The sequence below is a fragment of the Tympanuchus pallidicinctus genome, unplaced genomic scaffold, assembly GCF_026119805.1.
Source record: "Tympanuchus pallidicinctus isolate F22 unplaced genomic scaffold, pur_lepc_1.0 scaffold17, whole genome shotgun sequence".
Classification (NCBI taxonomy): domain Eukaryota; kingdom Metazoa; phylum Chordata; class Aves; order Galliformes; family Phasianidae; genus Tympanuchus; species Tympanuchus pallidicinctus.
This window is the reverse complement of record NW_026294690.1, coordinates 10609210-10630474: the sequence shown is the minus strand read 5'-3', so window position 1 is coordinate 10630474 and position 21265 is coordinate 10609210. Positions and strand designations below refer to the sequence as shown.

The following is a 21265-nucleotide window of genomic DNA, read 5'->3' as shown; positions in this document are numbered from 1 at the left end:
TCCTCCCCTTCTCTTTGTTCCACATCCTTCCCTCAAGAGCCTGCCTTGCTCTCATCTCCCTGATCTCAGGCTCTTTTCCAGAGATCTGCTTTTAGAAATACATCAGCATGTTACAAACAGGCTAGCCTTGCCAGCTTTAAAACTCCCTCCAGTTATTGCTTGCAAGGCAGGAGAATGGAAAAGAGATATTCTAGGGGAACCCCCTTGGCATGACCATTTATTTGTCTAGATCAGCAGTTTCCAAGATTTTCAGCCTGAAACCTCCTTTCCAGGCTTGTGACCTCTCTTCCTTGAGCACTCCTCAGGGGCACGACCCTAACTTTGGGAACTTCTTATCTGGATCAGTCAAAACTGACTCCTCAAGAATAATTTTCCAATTGGTACCATGTTTGTTTATGCTGCTGAGTGGCATGATTACACTGAAGTTCAGGTTCAAACTTGTCTCTTTGCTTGTTTTTAAGTCTAGAAAGAATTTCTGGGTGTCACTCACCCAGCAGAGAGTGAACTCTGCAACTTTTGACTGTTCTGGTTAGAGACGATTATAGCCCTGCTGACCTGGTGTGGCATTAACGCACTGGTCTGCAAAGTTCAGCTGTGCCTAGATAAAGCAAGGATTTGCTTCTCCACAAACTCTGCAAATATCATTGTCTTCTGTACTTGCATGCTGTGAGCATTCAGATATAACAGTCACTATACCCAAATCTTTCCTTATACAGTAACGTGGTTTCATTTACTACACCGAGCATCCTGACTGCCTCACACATGGTGTCATTAGATGAACTCTAGTGGCCTCTTTTCTTCACATCACTTTGCCTTTCTCTTTATAGTCATAGAGAATTTGTGGTAAGTGAAGAATTTAATATTGTGATTTCCAGCTCTGCTTGTCATCTACACTCGCTGGTAAAAGGGTGAGAAAAAACAAAAGCAAAGTAGGCAAGGATCTTTAAAACACTACCACAAATACAAAACTTTCTGAATGTTTGCAGTTTGGTTGTGCTACAGCTGGTCCTGCTCCCCAATTCCTTGGAGTTAAAACTATTGGAAATTGCTTCACCCAGTTGTTTCTCACATCTTCACATCATATCCATGCTCAGACTGTTTGTCTCTCTGTAGGGCTGCCTCTGCTTCCTCACTGCTGCATTCAAAGCCAGTCCTTTCAGCTTTACTATTCACAGAATCTCTCCCTCTTGGTAATCTTAGTCTAAGCCTAAAGCAGTTACCTGACTTTCTGTTTGACCCCTGTGCATTTGAATGTTATTGTTTTTCAATTTAAGCAGCCAAGACATATCTGCCTAGACACACCAGGATGGAATTTGGGGAATGTGAAGTGGAAGCTAAGCAGTGCCGGCAGCACCTGGAAGCAGCCAGCCTTCATACCTGCCTTGGGAAGACACAGAGGAGAAATCTCATGCTCAAGGGGGACCAGTTAATATGAGTTTCTGAAGGGACCAGCCACCATCCATGCAGTAGAGGAATTAAATTACTGAAGACCAGAAGACAGAGAGAGAAAAACATTTGGGGTCTGTGGCTTACTGCCATTCAGACATGTGCAAGGACATGAGGCAGTTTGGTACAACCCCTCTCTGCAAATATTCACTCTCCATATGAGGTTTAAGCATCTGACTTCAGTTGCTGCCAATAAAATATATTAGGCTGACAGTGTTTCAGCATGAAAGGCAACCACTGAAGCCAACATCAGTGCTTCTCTTTCCCTCAAATATGAGGGCAAAGCCCCATAGCCTAATAGTGAAACTCAGCAAATGAAGAAAACCAAGTCATTCTTTGTTAGAATGAAACTTGTGAGAGCCAGGGCATAACAGCAGCACGGAGAAGTTCCTGTTGGAGCCTGCAGTGGTTTGCATAAGATGATCACCCCTCTTCTAGCATGCAGCACTTTCAGAGGGGTTGCTGATTCCTGCTGAATTGGAGCTGGTTTTCTATTTTTCCTGTTCTGTTGACACATTGCTTACAAGAGTTCACCAAGGTCAGGTTTGCCTTCTTCTGTGCTGTTAAAAAATGGAAAGCCAGTGGAAATGTTAAAGGGGTGAAGTTCAAGAAGCTGGCGTGGTTTCTGCTACAGAGCTGCTGTACAGCTTGGGAATTTTCTGCCAGACTCATTCAGTTTCATCCAAGAGTTTCAGAAAAACAGGTGATTTCAAGTTTCTGGGTGTTTTTAACTTTTATTTTAATTAAATAAATTCAGATTTGGTTCAATATATATTTTTTTTCCCAGAGAAGATGGAGCATCAGATAGATCCTGAATCTGCAGGTATTAATCCTACCTCAGAGTCAGAAAACATCTACCTTTGTGAACACTGTTCTGTGGAAAGGAAGAACTGTACTTTTAATACGTCTCCCCTAGCTTAGAACAGAGGTTCTTCTCTTGAAGATGTCAAGACAATTTGGCTAACACTTGGGCTCTTCTTGTGGATCCAAAGAAACCAAACAGCACATGGAATTGTTAGAAAGTGGTGGATTCCACTTCAAATACATTCAAGATTTTCTGTTCACTGAAAAGCCAAATAAACCTTGCACACAATAATAGCAACAGCAAAGCAAGGGAGAAAATTTAAAGCAAGCTCTACAGGCTCCTCTGCTTGCCCTCCCAAAGGAACGAGAGCTGAGCTGGCATTTCTTGGTAAAGTTCCCACTGCCAAGCACTGTGCATGGAGTGTCACTGAGGGACACATTCTGTTCAGCTGAATATAAGAAAGATAACCATCTGTGCTCATTTTACTCATTTCAGTTCTGAATCTGTGCCCATTAACCATATAATGGTTGGGGGAAAAACAGCTGGTGAGAGAATCTGGCAAAGTATCAAAGGGAATTCACTGAAAAGCTGTAATTCCAAAAAAAAAAAAAAAGGCTAACAAAGTTCAAGGGGCCTCCTCTATATGATCTTGTAACCACTAAATAAAGAAGGATCTAGACAAAATAGGATCCTGTCAGTGAAAACTGATAAATCCCTGTAGTCACTGAAAGGCAGGGATGAACTCCTTGAAATGATAAGAAGGATGGAAAAGGAATAATTCACGTCAGTTTGTTATTTCTTGATGTTCAGTGGCACGTTTCTGCCTAAGCCAGCCCAGCTGGAAACAGAGGCACATGGAAAACAAGTGCCACCTGACATCTACATGAGAGTAAGTCTTACTCCATCAATTATCAAAATAAGCTTAACTGTATTTTATAATGGTAACTGATCAAATCTAAGACACCATGTCCTCAGTTTCAAAGATTGAAATGTTTTATCCATATCTAACAAATGACAACCCTGCAAACTCCCATGCTGAACTGAAAAAACTGTCATTTAACGTGCCGAAAGGCATGATTGCCAAACCAGGGAACCTGAAACTAGAAGTGCACAGGAGGATGATTCAGCAGTGCATCCCAGGGATGCTGGGGTCAAGCAGCCAGGAAAAAGAGACCATAGGCCATGAGTATTTGAAGCTGCATCTGAACATGTTTACTTTCAGTGAAGCATTACCCATATTGGTTGCAAGCAAAAGAGGAACCTTGAGGAAAGCTGCGTTACTGCCGTATGACCCAGTACTCACTCACAAGGAAGGCACTTCTCTAAACTGAGTGTTATCACCAGATAGTCTTTCAGACTTTCTTCTTGTGTGGATGCTTTTTCACATAGCTTGCTATCCAGTGACTCGTAGTCACATGCTCATGCCACTGATCATTCCGTATTTCACAAATTCTCTGGGAATGTGCTTGGACTTGGCCAGATAAATAGAGCTGTGCCTGTCACTGAGGCTCCCTTCTCTGCCCGGCACAAACTGAAGATAGGGGGAGATGTTTCCACAGCCAGCACCAGAGCTGCTGCTAAGGACGAAAGGTGCTCACCTGTGAGCTTGAACTTGAAGGCTACTGCTAACAAGCAGAATGGCCAGAGTAAAGAGTCCATGGATTAAAACAAGTAAACAAGCAAAGACATTCACGAGGTTAGGGTGCAGAAGTGGAAGTGGAAGGGATTACTATTGAACTATTGCTTTGAGAAGTACAGGGGGGGGAAAGAAAGAGGACAGGACAGTTTTAGAGAGACAAAGAGCACAAAGCAACTTTTGGACCCTTTCAGGTCCCTTCGTTCTGTCTGGCATGAAACAGAGTATCTTGCAGCAGCTCAGAAATGTGCTCTGATCCCCACAGCCAACGATGGGCCCAACCATGAGTGTTTCAGCCTGACCCATTGGCAGTGTTCCCCAAAGGAGCCTACAGAACGAGTTGTTTGTGCCTCTCCTGCCCCCTTTCTACAGACTCAGGGAGCTGTCAGGACATCAGATTAACCACAAGTAGGGATCAAGTCCTGCCCCAAGAGTGACTAAGAGGTTTGTTAGATAAACTACCCTCTCAGGCTGGTAAAGGTGACTGGGAGGGCTGATGTCTTCTCTTTAAAAGGAGCGTGAGTCTTACAGAACAGATCATCATGAAGCATAGAATTATTAAGGTTGGAAAAGATCTCTAAGGTCATCTGGTCCAACCAACCATTCACCTACCTCCAATATTGCCCTCATTTCAGGTACGTCCAAGACCATCACAGACCTCAAGCAAATACTGCAAAAGCCACAGTGAAGTCACTGATGTGAATGAGCTACTCTGTCAAATCCTGCAGCCCCTTGTCTTGACTATTACTCTTGCAATCAACACAGGCACCCAGAATTAGGTCTCAAAACTGCACTGAAAGTAAAGGGCACAAATGGGAGGTGCAAACAGCCCTTCTCCTCACTGTTAAAATGTGAGGCTGCAAGGGAGGGCAGTCAGTTCTAATGCATGACCAGGAGCTGTAAAATTCCTTGCAGAAACAAGAGACCTATTATGTTTATCACCAATTTGCTAAGTAAGGTTAATACTCTGGCATTGACCCTGCCTCACATGCCCTTAGTAGCACTACCAAGCTTTGTCCCACTAAGATTTTACAGTAGAAGAGATAACACACAGTCGATAACCCATTATAAACAGGTACTTTTATTCTCCCCCCTTCACCTTCATGCCTTTGCAGCAGGGGAGATAAGGCTAGATGACCTATTTCCAGCACCTGTAACCAGCTTACGGCCTAGGAAACAGAGACCCATCAGCCACTGTGGTCAGATGAATAGCCTGTGTGAATATCAACATCATAAATCATTCCATTGCTGAAAGTCATTTTAGCTTCAGAAGGATCCTAACGGCAACCATTTCCAAATCCTTACATACATCCATTTACAGTAGCTGAACTATGGGAGGAGATTGAATTCAGCTTGCATGATAGTCAGCTGTTCCTCATTTAGGAATGAATCCATTTGCCTTTGTATTAGGCCCAATTAATAGCTCCTGAAATTGATATGTAATCTCCAACTAAAACTAGGATTAAGCGAAGGCCACTGAATTACTTTGTTCCTCAAAACACATTCAAACCCCCTGACCAGATTCTGATCTTGATGTGAATCTCAACTCCCTGAGTCAAGTCCAAAAGCCACAGCATTTAAGTGGCGTATCTCAGTGTAACCGACGTTCAGAATCAGTCCTTAATACTTGTGCACATGGTGCTGTGCAGAACGAGCCCCAGACTATTTATAGCTCACTCACTATATATACACCACAGCTTCCAAAAGCATATTTCATCTTTTGGGAGGACAATGCTTTCTGAAGTGCAAGAAAAGGCAGTTTTGTCAAAAAATCTGCTCAAATCCTTAACCTGGAAGAGCAGCCCCACGCTGCCAATCAGATAATAAGCTGAATTCTTACATCACACTTTGTTTGTAGCTCACTGTGTAGTTAATGGTTGCAGCTTATCTAACGGGAGAAATGTGAAACCAGACTTTTAGAACAATGGGAACATGCCTGTCACCAGCAGGCTGCCAATGAATCATGTCCCTGCAGTCAGGCTCTCCCAGAAGGTCATTTGCAAGAGAAATACATCTCTGCCTGTAGCTGGCAAAATGCTGAAAAGTGTTTTTCAATTTTACACGAGCAAAGCAATTACCAGAACAATTTTACCTTGCAGTGTTTTTAAGCTCTGTTGATTGCAGTATTTGGTGATGAAGGTTCTGTGTCTGAGATTCTAAGAGTGTTCTTAACTTCACTTTGAATAGAAGAAAGCTAAAACCCAATCTTTTAGAAACCTTACGACAAAGGTGATGTAGGGCTGTCCCTCTGATTTAAAACAAAGGGAAAAGAAAAAAAAAAAGAAAAAGAGGAAAGAAGGGGAAAGAAGAGAAAGAGGGGGGAAAAGGGAAGAAAAGGAAGAAAAAGGGGAAAAGGGGGAAAAAGAAGGGAAAAAGGGGGGAAAGAAGGGGCTTTTTTTAAGCAGAGTAACATTCTTCCACAGCATTCAGAATGGAAACCCTGAAAACACTGAAAGACACCAAACTCTTTAAAAAGGAATCCCTAAGAAACAGACAGCAGCACCAACGCTTGCCTACAGAGATATGCAGAAATAGGACAATGAATTACTTTCCCCCCCCACCCCCAATCAACTGTTACCTGTGCCAAATATGGAAGTTATTTTTTTGCTAATATATAATTACTTTAAAGTGACATTTTTGCTGCTCTGTCTGAAGCTTAAAGAGAAAATTCTCTTCTGCTGCGCTTGCAAAAGAACTCCTGATTTTCTGCAAGAGGGAAGAGAACAGATGATGGGGGGGGGATCTATTCTTTTATGAAGAATGTCATTGGCACAAACAGCTGGCAGTCGGTGGCACATTATTTGTATGTGCAGTTGCTCATGTTTTTTAACTGATAAGAAAGCGATAGCTCATTTGCAATGCAGGTGAGGAACACGAGTGGCTCCACAGCGCCGCTGGCTCCTGGGCCACATTTCTTATCATATCAGAAACATCTGTCAGGGCGCAAATGAACTCATTATAAAAGCACATCAAATGTGCAGTTTCAGAATGAGACAGCAGACTGCAAAGAAAGCAGAAGCACACACTCCCCCTGTTAAAGCTCAGATGGTTTGGCCCATTTTCTTTTTTTTTTTTTTCTTTTTTCTTTTTTTTTAACCATTTGGGAGGAGGAGAGAAAAAGAGAGAAACCTTGGAAATGTCACAATTATAAATTATCCCTTCTCTGGGAGCCAAATGTGTCTGAGAACGGGCTTGCTGGTGAGGGACTGCTGGTTCACGAGCAGAGCATGCAGACGTTCTGCAAAATGAGCATCACGTCACTGCATGCAGAGCCCTGTGCTCCTGTGGGCTGCAGCCAGAGCTGGGCACAGTGCTGAGCTCTGTGGTCAGAGGATCTGAGCTGAGAAAAGAGTGATAGGCTGTGGGAGAAAGGTTGCATGGGAGGGAGACAGTGTGGGGGTCAGCAGCAGCAGTGCATTTGTGGGAGACGCTGGGCACACAGATGGAAATTACGTTATTCTAAGGGGAGGTGATTATGAGCTGATGGGGGCTTCAGCTTTCAGAGGAGGCAAGGTGCATCCTTCATCCACGCTGAAGAGGAAGACAGGGTAGGTTGAAAGCAGTTCATGTGCCCAAAGTGCATCCCTGCTGCAGTGCTGCACGTGGCTTACATCTCCAATGCAATGATTTGTAATGTGGGCCATGGTTGCCACTGCTGTTGTTCTTCGGGGCTGGGTCCAAGACCCCTGTGAATACGAGGATATTTTTGTGCTCCTCATTAACGGGGACCAGGACAGCTCAAGGTGACCTCAAAATCCCTGATGCCCAGAAGAGGCCTAGAAATACTTCTGCAGCTCCAGAAGCAGGTGGCCAGATTGAGACCATGATCTGTATCACACTGAGGGACCGCTCAATGATCTGTGCTTGGGCTTTTATTAAAAAAGAAAAAAGAAAAATGTTTGTGCCTTTTCCTCTTGCAGAGAATGACCTCTCATGCTGATGCAGAGGAGAAAACTACAGCCAGACTGGATGGGAATGTTACTTCTTTAGCCCCATCCCCGGAGGTGCCCAAGGCCAGGTTAGATGGGGCTCTGGGCAGTCTGAGCTGGTGGGGGCAGCCAGCCCACAGCAGGGGGTTGGAGCTCCGTGATCTTTAACATCCCGGCCAACCTAAGCCCTCCAATAATTCTATGATTCTTCAGTCCATGCCCAGCAGCCAGGCACACGGTGCTGCCTCTGTTCCACTCAAGACTCTCCAGTGAACCCACCAGGCTACTGCTGCGCTCATGGGCGACATGCACAACACCTTCATTTTCTTCCCAAAGAGCACAAAAACCAGACGTACAACTTAAAAAAAAAATAGTGGAAAATACCTATTTTAACTTTGCTTCTAATCGCAAAAGATATACTCTTAAATATGCATACATCAGCAGAAGCATTGGGTAAGGGCTCCCAATTTAAAACAAACAGAGATATGCACTTTGAGCCCTCATATGAAATGGCAGTAAAAGCCCAACCCAATTATTATTTTCCTTGATTTTCAGCCAGATGAGGCACAAGACAAATAAGTCATCAAGGACAAATAAAAGGAGGTTCATTCATTGCATTCAGGGCTGGAATCTTTAATGGCCACCGAATGAACTAAGATAACTAAGTAACCATTGTAAATATTAATCTTTAAAGGAAAACAATACTCCCAACAACAGGAAGCCTGATAAGACATTGGATGTTGCCATCAGTGTTATGGAGTCTCTCTAATTTCCTTAGTTTTTTCTTATGCCTGTAGAGGGATCAGGAAGGGGAACATATGGTATCTCTCAAAGGAAGTAAATTAACATTATTAATAGCTAATGTGGGAGAGGTGAAACAGCGATTGTTCGTGGTCGTTGTTATTGTGCTTTTGTTTGGTGGTGGTGCAGAGCCTGCCTGCTAGTGAGCTTAGGCGCTCAAGCCAAATTCAAAATCTTGTATTTATAAACAGAGATCTGATAAGAGTTGCCTAAGCATCCACGATGCTTTGCCAGCGCACGCACATCGAGCTGATCTGAGGGGACTGCCTTGAGGGTTGTCTCGGATTTGTGAGCTAACGCACAGCAAGGGACAGCGAGTGCTTGAGGCATGGTCCTGGTCCTCGTGTGGATGGACCCTCGTGTCCCTGCACGATCATCCAGTTTGAATTTCTGAGGAGGAGAAGGTGCCCTCTGTCAGCTGTGAAGCAGTTGGTGTGGGCTGCTGGGGAGTGGGCTCTCGCAGGCCCCAGTCACTGATATGGGATGGTGCAGTGGCACCGTGCGTAAAGAGGGAAATTATTTGGGGGAAAACAGTGATAAAGGATGAATTTGAACTGGTGACCCAGCAGGGTATCTCGGAACCCTGTGCCCCTTGCAATTTCCCTGCACTACGAAGAGAAGAATGTACCTTTCTTAAGCCTTCTGCTTCCGTCTCCCTCACCAAGGCTTACCAGATGGTGTTTATTTACTCTAGCACTGGTGCTTCCAGAACACATCCTAAGGTGTGGCTACTCCAGCCCCAGCTCTGTTTGTCCCAGAACACATGAATGCAGAACAACGCAATCCTTGCTTCCTCAAGAAATCCTATGCTCCCTACTTTCTTCCCAAATTAAAGCTGTGGGTGACTCCCAGGTGGCATGGCACAGATGGACGTGATGACACCTTTCATGCAGAAACAATCTGCAAAATAATTTGGCATGGAGAACTTGATTAAAATTACCCTGTGAGCTTGGTAGGTAGAAGCAAGCTTTGGTAAAATTGTTCAGTCAACTCCTTAAGAGGAAAACAGTGGATTTGGGTATAATTACTGGATTTTAATAAAAACTGAATAGCTCAATAAGACCACCTCATGCTTCAGTGCACACAACAATTACTTTAGGAAGACAAAGAAATTCCCCTTGCCCTTGAAAGCTTGTACTTCAATTGCTGGTCGACGGCTGGATTTTGATTTCCAGGTCTGAAAGGACAGCTTGAATACCTTAAGCCAGTTAAACTTCAGTTAAACTTCATTTCCTCACAGAGCAGTGGCATCTGTTTTCCTACCATACAATTCCACTTGAAAATCAGAGTTTACAGAGAATCTTAAGTTTGTGTCAAAGATGGTCTAAAATACCTCCGCCTGGTTGAAGATGTGAATGAAGATATTTTATTTCTTGGTAAACTCATTATGTTGTCCAAAAGATCACAAAAACTGATAGAGCAGTGCATTGCTTGCTGGCCCTGTAAGGTCATAAGATGGGGAGAATTGTTTGCTGAAGGGCTGGTTTGTAACACTGCAAAGTTTTCCCCACTGCCGATTTTAGGCCCCTTTATTATTTCTTCAATATTTCAAGTTATGTAAACTCATAATAAAATGTCTTTTGTGGCTCTGCAGAACAGGATTCTGCTAGCACAGGACAGGGCTGGATTCTGGACGTGCTTTCATGATGGCTTAGGAGAGGACATTTCTAAAACAACCACAGCTACGTGAGAAGACAGATGTTTGTTGGGTGGATCTACTGTCAGGTAAGACTCTACCTCCAGGAAATTGAATGTGTCAAGCCAGACTCCTTAGTGACTGAAATACCTTCTGAGAAAGGTAACAAATCTGCTTATCTCTGTAATCTTTACAGTCAGTACGATGACATCACTGTGATGATTGCAACTGACATTCACTTCTGGCTGTCCCCACCTTCCATCCACTTTGGCCCTTAAGTGGGTGTTTCGTAGTGCCAGATGTAAACAGCCCTACTCTAAAACCACCTCAACCTGAAAAAGAAAGGCAAGATACAGTGTGCTTATCAGGAATTGCAACACCAAGTCCAAAAGTTTAGATCTCAGAGATAGGTAAGGCCCTGTCTTACCCTGGTATCAGTGGAATCCTGAGAACACAAGTCTGTGGCAGCTGAAGAACATCAGAGGTGTGGGCCATGTAAAGGACACACTTACATGGTTAATGACCCCACAAAGCTATTGCTTTCTTCTCATCTATTTTCTGCCCTTATCACATAATTAATCACTATGTACAAGCTTTGAGGACGGATCAAGTTGCCTGGGGGTAGCTGCGATTGCTCACTTGTTACTTGGACTCTCCACTCGCAGGGTGAGTATGGGGAAACATGGCACTCCTTCTTCCTCCTCACCCACCCCTGGACCTTGAGCCGGGCGCAAGGAACTGGCCTTCATCCCCCGTGGCACAAGAGAGCGAAGGGCAGACCTGGTCCCTGCCTTGCGCTTGACCGGAGCGAGACATCAGGTGATAGCATTGGGTTATTTGTGGCAAAGCTCAGCGCTTGGTTACTAATCTCAGGACGGAGTGGAAAGCAGAAGAGGGATTTTGACCTCAAGGCCCATCTGAGCTGCTGTGGGCACACACTGCCTCCCAGGGCTGCCCAAGGGAACTCCTCCTGCACCCCATCCAGCACCACAGCCTCAGGCACGCCTGGAGCTTCCACAGAACAATTTCTAGGGCAAATATTGAGGATAATTAAGGATAATCTCTGCATTACACGTCTTACAAAGAAGGTCAGGTACTCTTTCCTTGTCAGATGTGATGAAGTTAGGCAGCTCCCATTAATAGCAAGTACTTGTTTCTCAGAACTAATAATAATAAAAAAAGCCTTGTCTAGTTCCTAAAGGCTTCCTAGATTTAATCTTCTCAAAACTCAGACAAGATCATTACAGCGAGTTCTGCCTCTGAAGAGCCATAACAGTGAACTACCTTCCCAGCACCAATCTCCTGCTGGTGTATGATTTCCTTACTGTACCCCCACTAGCAAATACAGAGAGGTTCTATAATATTTATGCTCTGAGCTTACACACTAACATCCTTTCAAATAATTTGGCAGGCCAGGGTAGATTAGATACAGTCACATGAAAGCAAAGGAGGAATCTGCCCCAGCAACTACAGCTATTTTTCTTGTGGTCTGCTGATTTCATAATACTTGGTCATAAGATGTTTTTGATATTCACTTATAATCATGACCGAGTTCTTCCTAAACAGCCTTTGGGCAGTAGATGTTTGCATCGTGGAGGCGTTGGTGCAAACCAATTCCTGCTCTTGCAAGATCCCACTGCCCCCACCCGCAGGGCTGGGAAGGGTGCAGTGTGGTTCCTGATCCCTTCTAGAAGCCTATGGATGAGGCTGAAGACAGGGAGGAGGTCTGGTAAAACAGCATGTTCCAGGCTCTCTTTCACAATCCTCTTGCACCTAATGCCTGACTTCCAAGAACTCTGAGCATTGTCAGTTCCCACCCGCAGAAAGGAGGGATGGCTCCTCAGAACATCTGCCTTTTCCAATCAAATGCAGAAGTTGAAGCACCAGCAGCCAGAGGATGCTGGGCAGTAGTCAAGCCAAGACTGTGCTCAGGTAGAAATGGCTGATTCAGAACATAAGAAAAACATACATGACAACAAGTACACTGAGAGCACCTTAACGGTCATTGCAGTGCCCCCAGCCCAGCAATTCTCTTAATGGTACCTTCATGTCTCTCTCCTTCTCACATCTAGGTGCATTGCTACAGTACCAGAGCCACTTCAGCATCATTTTTAATATATCAGCCCGACAGTGTTTTAATTAAGCTTAAGTGATGCAGAGCCAGCATCTGATCCTCAAGGCTGCACGCAGCAGCTGAGCTTAACAAATAACCATGGAAATTATGCAAAGGTAACTCTGCAATTCTGTGTACTCACTAACATTAAATGAGTGCAGGCTATTTTTACCTCTGCACTATCTTGTGTTCTTGTGATCTTTTGAAAGCTCGAAAACAAGAATCCCCTGAAATATCCTGTCTGCACTACATCAAAGGATAGGCAAGGGAAAAACCCTTGCAGTGTGAGGCCAGACAGTGTAAGGCTGCAGGAAACCTCTCCCTAAAGCAGGTTACCCTCTTCCCGAGACTGTCTCAGGCAGTCTGGTCCTAGTCCTGTTACTGTGTGCCTCCAGTTAGCCCCAGATAACTTTATAAGTGAATGAACCAATACAAGCACAAGGGTCTGGCCACTGAAATAAAAGGGCGATTGATCTGGCATGGCATCTGCCAAGCTCCCCAAACACCTCACATTCTGGTACAGACAGAACAAAGTAGAAATGGCATCCAGCCCCAAACTCCTCACACTACCCTTCAGGTTTGTGGATTTTGTTTCAGTGGGCAGAGGGCTCCCTGGAACTGGAGGTGACCTCTGAATGATCCATGAAATAACACAGCAGGCTGATGTAGCTCTGTTTACAATGCATTCTAAATTCAGGATATAAAAGGCTCTTAAGACAGAAAGCAAAAGAGTAGGGTTAATTTATAGCTGAACCACAGTGTCACTCAAGTGCCTCTGACTTGAGTTAGTCCAACTGTTTGGCCAGTAATAATTTCTTCAAGACAAACCGCAGTACATATACAGACCTTTCAACTCCTAGACCTTAAATAATTACATATAAAAAGAAAGTTGTCATCATACTGCTTTTCAGATTGGAAAACAGAGGCTTGAGAATATTATCAGGTAGCTTGTCAAAATCCCACGGCAGTAAAGCCCAGAATCACATCCCCAGCTCTGTTCTCTAGCTAATGCCCAACTGTTTGCATAATTTTCTGTCTGGCTCTGCTGAAATCCTTTGTTGTGACAAGAATCTAAATGCCTGATATCACTTTTGGCCTATAAACTATGAGAGCACCTTAGTAAGATGTAAAAGTATAATAAATGCTTCTCAGTGTAAAGTTTTCTCAGGCAAAATGGAAAAAATTCTAGTCTGAAACTGTAAAGATAGGCTTTGCTTATTCAACCAGAGGAAAAAAAAACACTTTAACATAAATGTGCGTTCAGGTGTGTTATGTACAAGGCAGAATCAGCCTTAGTGCAATGTGAATACTCCCTCAGCACCAACATATTTGAAATTTTGGGTTGGAGCCCTGCTTATTCGTCTGTAACAAAAAAGTCAGACTGATTTGTTATTGCATCCTGAGCCCAGCTTAACTGCGTTAACCATCAGAACAGGGTCACGCTGTGTTAAGTTTGTGCTCTCACATCCCTTAGTAACTTGAGTCATCTTAGCTGTCACTGCACTGACATTTATGGTCTTCTGCTATCACTCTTTTGTTTATGTTCAGAGTTCATTCATTGCCTTTTTCCATTAGAGCTCCGTAACACATCCTCTGCCCTACTGCCTCGTGCTACTTTCTACTTACTTGAACCATCAAAAGTTTCTATCTGTCACCAAAGAAGATGTAGTTTCCATAGAAACTGAAGAACAGGCTAAGTTAACGAGGCATGAAATGAAGGCAGTGTCCTCAAGCTCACCCATTTTGAAAATCTAGGTCAGCAATGTTTGCTTAAAACATTCCGCTCTTCTAAAACCATGTTCACTTCACTGTTAAGGGTATAACAAAAGGAGAGGCCATAGAGTACACCCAATTTAGCATGTTTAATATAATACCATATGTCTGTATAAACCATTCTTACAACTCCTCCAGCATGTTTCCCCTGTTGCGTTTCCTTCAGTAACCAGCAGGGATTTATTTTCACCAGCCAGTTACATATCATTACCAAATGTTTACTCTGGCCATTGCAAACTGCCTTTCAGGTAGAACTTGAGTAAGCTGTATGACATCACTGAGGTCAGGAGGTATTAGCTGTGTCACCCATTAGAGGATCTACAGGAACAAAAGGACTGCACACATGAAAGTCAAACTCAGTCTCAACATGAACAGCACAGACAGAAGGCAAGAAACGAAACCAATGCTAAACCTTTGCTGGGTTTGCTCACAGTCGATGCTGACGGAACTCAGCCACCAAGGACAAGTGGCAGACTCTGATCTGTTGAGACATAATGGATTGTGCTACAGTAAATTAATTAACTGTATTCGGTAGGTTTCCTTAGTGACAATCACATTCCTTCTCAGGAGTAGAAACAGTCATACCAAGTGTCAGTGCTAAAACATGCTGTCAAGTACATAACGTTATAGAAGACTGCCTGAGAAAACTGCTGCAGAAGGAAATAACCCCGATGATTTGCTAGTTATTTCCTCTGCTAATTGGAAGCAGATGTAATCAGTTGCAGTGAAATACCTTCCAAGATGCAACCATTTCACTACAAAAGAAAAATACCTCAATTTTCAGGCATGTCTTATTCAAATCTCTGCTATCTATAATTTGAGCTGACTGAGAACATTCAGCATTTTAGACAGCTGATCGATGACCTGTTCCTTCTAAAAGGTGAGGTCCCACAGAAACAGCTGCTTTGCTCTGGATGCCCACAGTTGATGCTGATGGGATTTCAGCTGTTGATGACAAGCAAGAAACAGAGGTTAAGAAAATACCTATAACCTTATGACTTCCTGAGAAAGAAATGCACATATGATGATAGCTTACAAAAACCAGTATTCTGTCCTAGTAAAACCTACTGCAGTCTATACAACTTTCGTTGTGTTATTAAATACTAATTCTGAAGAAAATTGAGCATTTTTTCTAACCAATCTCCCTTTCCTGACTAAACCCTTACATAACGTGTTGATTTAAGAGCGACATGGAACCAGGACAGTTTGAACAACTTCTTTGAAGCAGAACAGCAGTCCTCAGAAATACTTTGGTGTAATCCAATTACACTAATTAAAATAATTACTTCCACTTAGCTGGTTACTGAACTGCTTGCTTGGCACGTCTAGAGTCAGCACATACAAAGGTCAGGTGCAGCCTCTCCAAAAATCTGGGGAGGAGTGTTGAAGGATGCAAGTCTCTAGGTGTTGGTAGTGGTTTGATTTTGCCTGAGAATGCAAGCTAATAACAGGCAGGTGGAAAGCCTTCAGCTTGTTTCATCTTGTCTGCATGCATCACACTTCCCTCTTGCTGCAGTCGTGCTGCAGACTGAATTCTCAGCCTAGCAAGCTTCCTCCAATGCTAAGTTAGGAAATGAGATGTGCAGAAACCTTACAATTTCTCTCCAAGAATGGGAACTGGAGTGCTGGTTGTAGAATAAGTTGTAGATAAGTAGACAGTTTGCCCTCTAAATTTGCAACTGAAGCATTTGCTACTCATGCAAATTCATTCTACTCATCTTCTGCAGAATCTCTGGAGGGAAAAACAACCCACTTTAGAAGAAGAACAAAAGAGACTGTTAAAACTTCCATTCCATATTTTCAGTCTAAGCCTAAAGTAAAGTTTCCTTCAATTCACTCTGCGTTGCCAGTCTTGTCTCCATCACTTTGCAATTTTATTATGTGCCGATTTGCTGCCAAACCCTTCCCTCATCACAGCCACAGAATAAAAAAAAATCCATTGCTTCCCTCACTTGAACCTCTAACAAGCCACAGGCTTCAACTACAGTTTTCTGTGAAGGAGCATAGAACACACTCCTTGGTCATTCCCACCAGGCAACCACACAGAACAGCTTTCTGTTCTTTTCTTGCCTCTGTGATATCACCTCTAATATTACCTTGAATAATGCCTCTTTAACTGACTACTTCCACAGGCCTCTAGGACCCTCATTCCTCCACCCCACACAAAGGATTAAGCCAGTTCTCTCCCTTTGCTAACCCTGAACCATAGGGTTAGTGTCTGCTGCTGCCAAAGCAAATGGAAACAAAAACAGAGCTCCAACAAAAAGCAAGAGCGACTTTGGTATAATGGATGGTGGCTATAAAAATAGGTGCATTGGGGTTTTCTTGTGTGACTTCATATTCTCACTATTCTTGCTTATATTTAAAGGGCAAGGCCATGATCTGCATCCTTAGAAATATGTCCCTGTGGCCCCTATTTTTATATTCTGCTGACATTGGACTGTTTGTGCTGCACTTGAGATAATACTTCCTGTAGACATCAGGAGGCACGTGAGGTTATCTGTTAGGTTATGTGCTTTCATTCACGAAATAGATGCTCAAAACTACTAAGCGAAAACAGATGAGCTCGAATTAGCTACTGTTTTAACTTCTGAGTGAAGTTTAAGTTAAAAACATTGCACAGAAAATCAACAATAAAGACAGCCAAGTCTTATTATGATAATGATAGAGAAAACAAATACACTTGTTTAGCAGATCGATAGTTCTATTGATCTGTCTGTGAAGAATGTAAGTAATGGAACATGTAACAGGCACACAGAAGGTACAAACGACACCTGCTGTTTTGCTGAACATAAACATGTGCTCTTGTGAACTACTGATTGTCGCAGAATTTGATCACAGCACAGATCTCTTAGCACTGGCAGTAGCCTGGCCAGGCCCCAAAGGACTAAAACAAAAAAAACAAATCCCAGTGAAGAATCTTCCAGCCTCTACCTCTTCTATCAGTCCCGTTCAGATGCTTTTCAGTGCATCTATGTATGTTGCTCCAGAACCTGAGAGCTACCTTTAATCAAGGCTTGTGTTTAAATGACAAACTGTATTCCATCACTCAGATGTCCTACTTCCATCCCAGGAACGCAGCTAGATTCTAGTTTGCATTATCCCAGGGAGACTGAGAGATGCTAATCCATTCTTGGATTACATCTTGGCTGGACTCCTCACACTTTGCTGACAGCTTTAACAGGCAGGACCATGAATTTATTGCAGCTTAATCCAAATTTATCTGCAAAAAATGCCACCTGAGACTAAACATTCATGTATCATTTTGCCTGGCTTTAGATCCCATCAACACTCTCCCCAGGAAAGCAGTGTATTGATGCTAACAATTTCTCTGTTAATGCTTATTGCTGCTCATTTGTCTGATCCTCTGCACGGGCATACATTGCTCCAGGCTCATCCTTTCACTCTGCTCCTAGTGGACCAATTTAATGATCTGAATGAGAGTAAAGAGCACGCTAATTAAATTCAGAGATGTTTAATCTAAATCAGGAGGTGCTGTGAACATCAGGGAGGACAGGGAGAGCACAAGGAGAGCACAATTCAAAAGGAGTTCATAAACCCAGGGACTGAGTGGCGGAGAGAAAAGTATATAAAAATCTGTGAGGGTGCAAACAAATGTTTGGGAGAAGGGGAAGAACATGAAAGATATTTTTATAGCAGAATCATCGCAAACCACTGATGTTAAACAGTCTGTAGAGAGAAAATTAGATAAAAGTTGGAACTAGAATACTGTATTAAGGAAAGCAGAACTTAAAGAAACTAAAAGTTTGTTACAGAGGCAGACACACCTCCACTTTCAGCTTTTCTTCCAGGATGTCACAGACCAGAAATACAGCCAAAGGGTAAAAAGAAACTCAAAGGTTCGAGGATTTATAAGGAAAGATATAAAGGACTAAATGTGAATGGCACGGGCAGATGGACAGGAGGAGGAGTAGAAAGGCTGGCAAGAGTTTGCTAAGCAAAGCTGCTATGAAAGAAGAATTTGCAAAATTAAATAAGTGGAGTCAAGCTCTGGGAGTTTAAAAAGAAAGGAAAAAAAGAAGTAAGAAATAGCGTTGTTGTCCAGAAAGAAAATGGTGTAGTATAGAAATATGCTGGTCTGAAATATGCTCCCCAGGAAAGAAACACTGGTGGCTGATGTATGTCAGGAATGGGCTTAAGAGCCATAGAAACATCAGTGCATATTCTTCATAATCATTTCTGTAGGTGATGATTTGAATCAGACAGTACTTTTTCAGTTCCTTCACTTCATTCAGTAAGGCAAGTGTTGACTGGGGGGAGATACCAGGCTGAAATCCTGATCCAGCTCAACTCAGTTCAAGAAGGTTAATCGGAAGAAGCATTTAACTTTGTACAAAGAAAAAATTATAAGGACTGGTAAAAATCTTTATGTGGTGGGATACAAATCAATTGTGATCAATACCAGGGAGCAAATTCACCCTTCGACACTGCATCATACAGCATATGAGGAAATAAAAGCCCTGTTGAAAACCCTTCTCAGCAGGTCTCTTCAATGACTCAGTTTCACTGACATTATCAACATAGTTATTTCACAAACTACCAGAAATACCACACTCTTACAAGGAACAATAACAACTATAGCATATCAGTTAATACATATGGAAAAGCAAACACGTTTAGGCACACAAGCCCTTCTACCCCTCTGAAGCAGAAGCCCCTAACCTAGGCTAGGAAGGTTGCTTGAGCTTTATAGCTGTGCTCAGAAATGCACCTTTTGGAGAGGTGAGCTCCCATCTTCCCTTGTTCCATTTTCCCGTGCATGGCAATTTTCTGCTTGTTTCAGGGCCTAAACTACATTGCACACTTCCTTCTGCACAGGCTTCCCTTCCTCCACCTTTAAAAAGACAAATCCATGAAGAACAGAGCTGAGGCACTGTCATTCCTGTCCAGCTGCTGAAGATATGAGAAGCCAAGCAGAAGGTTGCTGTATTAGGATGCGTAGAGTGGAGAGGAAAACCAGAATCCTTTCTCAGGTCATGTGAGGTAAGTAGGAAGGAACTGGCTCACAATATTTAATCTGCTGCCACGAACACCTTGCAAATATTAACTAATCCTCACAAAAATCTTGTGAGATACATTAATATAAACCATTTAGATGTATTTCAGCAAACAGTGAGTGTGCCCAGTGCCTGCCTGGGTGCTTTGGCAGTGCCTCAGGAGCTGATGTTCAGTCAGACATCTTCTGATGCTCTCCCATCCGATTGGCTTTCATGTCAGCAGAACACAAATCAACATCATGTTGAAGGTTCAAGACAAACTGGGATTTAGGATTTTGTGGAAATCCATGCTGGGATGATGGGAGGAGTGTGGTTTTCCAGGGTTGGGATGGCATCAGCTCAGTTTTGGAACTTTTGGGATTGGTCCAGGTGTGACTCAGTAAAATTTGAGTGTGTGGCACACAGACAGCAAAGAAATTCTCTGTTTTGAGAATTCTCACCCCTCGGACCAGCAGGCTAAGAGGTGTTTTCCCATGAGAGGCACATCCTTGTACCTAACCCAGGAATTTAACACAGCTCTTCAATAACTAAGCTTAGACTCTCAAGTTCTGTCTCCTCAGCTTTATTTAACATAACTTTAACTTCATTTAGCTCATTTCTACAAAACGTCTTCCACTCATTTACGCTGGTGAGCACAGAAAGATGACTTTTTTCCTCCTTTTTGGTAGAACAGGATTTCACTGGCAAGAAGAACCTGGTTGTCCATCAACATAAGGGCATATTTCAGCTTCCTCTCACATGCTTAGATGTAAAAGAGATAGAAGCATTTGCATCACATTCCTGTTGAGAGGAAGACACGGGTTTCATTCCTCTTTTTCATTCCCACTCCATTGGAACTGGCATGAACACAGACGACGAGCAGTGACCCATTCTGTTAAGATTTAAATTTAGCAAGGAACTGGAAAATCTCTGGGAGCTTTACCTCTAACCTCTGCTTCAGAAAAAAATATGCATAATTCCTGTCTTACTGCTAAATTTGAGTTAATTTCAAAAGCCAGGCCAATAAAAGAACTGTCCAACGCAAACCTTGTCGGCCCCAGACGCATGTATCTGCTTACAGTATCCTTTGTTAGTTAAACAAAACAGAATCATTGTTGCTAAGAAGTTAATATTGTTTAAGATTCACTGGCTAACACACAGAACACTCTCCTGAGTTTCCCCAAACACATTCCTTTTTTACTCTCTATTTTAAGTTTCTTCCCCCTCTTTTTTCCTTTCCTTCTGCCTTGGCTGAGGCTGAAGATTTCTCTGGGTGATTTTGCTCTTGAGGTGATGTGAACTGCGAGGGAGGCAAACATTTCAGTTGATATAGAAAAGAATGTTTAGATAAAAGCAAAGAATTAAACTAAAGAGTGGAATCTGACTAAAGCAATTCCCCAGGTATTGAACAGGAGCCTCCATGCTCCATTCATAGCAGCTCACCTTTCTCTTGATTATTTCCCTAACCTGCCTGAAGCCTTTTAAACCTGCGTTGCCAGAGCCCTTACCTCCTGTGTCCAAACACTAAGTCACTGTGGAAGGAAAACCAATTATAATGTTTCAGTGTCCCTGCAAAAATTAATGAAATGCTTTCTGTAGTGTATTACGTTTAATTATTTGATGACCTTTCCTAGTGCTGGGGTAGTGCATGCCACAAACATCCACAATGAAATGAAAATAGAAACACTTAATTACCAGTGCAATCAGCCGAGACATCAGGTGCCAGAACACATCCCTGGCAGCATGGCATCACAGTATAAGTGCATCTGGTGATATCAAGGCTGTGCTTTGTATTGATCTGTTGAAACCATCCCATCCTCTGCGTTCATTTCCATGCCCTGCAGCATTCATGCCTACCACTGAACATTGGCTTTTGTTAGGATAATTGCACCCACCCCATAAGCGTCTGCCAACTGAACCCTGCCCACCAAGGCGCTATCGCTTTACCTGTGATGCTGCATACCACAAGCCCAGGGCCAACTGGTGTGGGAGCCACCAAAGCCCTGCAGGATGCTGGGCTGCAGCCATCGGTGTGGGGTAGATGAGGTCACGGTGAGCTCCGTGCCATGCCTGGCCAACCTGGGCACCTCCACGTGAGGCTGCAGTCTGCAGCACAGGCAGGCACAGAT

At 43.2% G+C, this 21265-nt stretch overlaps 1 long non-coding RNA gene across 1 annotated transcript; it reads left to right on the top strand.

Annotated features, from left to right (window-relative positions):
• The first annotated feature begins 10711 nt into the window (after positions 1-10711).
• LOC128078705 (uncharacterized) lies at positions 10712-20182 on the top strand. Its single transcript, XR_008205756.1, has 2 exons — positions 10712-10919; positions 18979-20182. It is a non-coding gene; the product is annotated as an uncharacterized LOC128078705 (long non-coding RNA).
• Positions 20183-21265: the final 1083 nt, after the last annotated feature.